This window comes from Mus caroli, chromosome 9 (genome assembly GCF_900094665.2).
Source record: "Mus caroli chromosome 9, CAROLI_EIJ_v1.1, whole genome shotgun sequence".
Classification (NCBI taxonomy): domain Eukaryota; kingdom Metazoa; phylum Chordata; class Mammalia; order Rodentia; family Muridae; genus Mus; species Mus caroli.
The window spans coordinates 113,530,570-113,531,874 of NC_034578.1; the positions used below are offsets into that span (position 1 = coordinate 113,530,570).

The 1,305-nt window shown below is 48.4% G+C and overlaps 1 protein-coding gene across 1 annotated transcript in view; it reads right to left on the reverse strand.

The window, feature by feature from the left end:
- The window catches only part of Cmc1 (C-X9-C motif containing 1), a 77,781-nt gene that overhangs the window by 43,486 nt on the left and 32,990 nt on the right, over positions 1-1,305 (reverse strand). The gene's annotated exons all lie outside the window — the stretch shown is intronic.

Consider the following 1,305-nt stretch of genomic DNA (forward strand, 5'->3'; position numbering starts at 1 on the left):
TGCCCAACATTTCAAAAGAGTATCAGATGCCCTGAGACTGGAGTCCCAAACTACTGTGAGCATCCATGTGGTTGCTGGGAATTGAACTTTGGACCTTTGGAAGAGCAACCAGTGCTCCTTAACCACTGAGCCATCTCCCCAGCTCCATTAGCAAAATTTTACTGCTTTGTTTTTTTGGTGTGGTTTTTTTTTTGGGGGGGGGTTGTTTTTGTTTTTGTTTTTTTCAAGGCAGGGTTTCTCTGTGTAGCCCTGGCTGTACTGGAGCTCACTCCGTAGACCAGGCTGGCCTCTAACTCAGAAATCCGCCTGCCTCTGCCTCCCAAGTGCTGGGATTAAAGGTGTGCGCCACCACGCCCGGCATTTTACTACTTTTTTAAATGGCCATTCCAAGAGGTAAATTATGCTTAAAGACGTTTCTAAGGTACTTTTCTGACAGCCCACTGACTACAGACCTATGACGGCCCCATTTTAGTTACCACTATCACTGTATGTGCATTTTAGTTACATATCAATCAACAATGATTCTAAAATTACTACACACAGGAACAATATTGTGAAAATCATTTTCAGAGACATGCATGTGTGGGTGCCCCTACATGCATTTACATACGTAACTTCTACTTCAGAACACACACAAAGCAAATTCTGATGCACTGCGAGTTCAAGCACGATACTCCTCATAATGCAGTAATGCGGCACTAAGGGAAACCGTCACTGTGTGAGCCTGTGCGCACACATTACAGCAGGCTGACAGTGAGCCTGTGTGTGCACACATTACAGAAGGCTGGCAGTGAGCCTGTGTGTGCACACATTACAGAAGGCTGACAGTGAGCCTGTGTGTGCGCACATTACAGCAGGCTGACAGTGAGCCTGTGTGTGCGCACATTACAGAAGGCTGACAGTGAGCCTGTGTGTGCACACATTACAGCAGGCTGACAGTGAGCCTGTGTGTGCACACATTACAGCAGGCTAGCAGTGAGCCTGTGTATGCACACATTACAGCAGGCTGACAGTGAGCCTGTGTATGCACACATTACAGCAGGCTGGCAGTGAGCCTGTGTGTGCACACATTACAGTAGGCTGGCTGTGAGCCTGTGTGTGCACACATTACAGCAGGCTGACAGTGAGCCTGTGTGTGCACACATTACAGAAGGCTGACAGTGAGCCTGTGTGTGCACACATTACAGCAGGCTGACAGTGAGCCTGTGTGTGCACACATTACAGTAGGCTGACAGTGAGCCTGTGTGTGCACACATTACAGCAGGCTGACAGTGAGCCTGTGTGTGCACACATTACAGCAGGCTG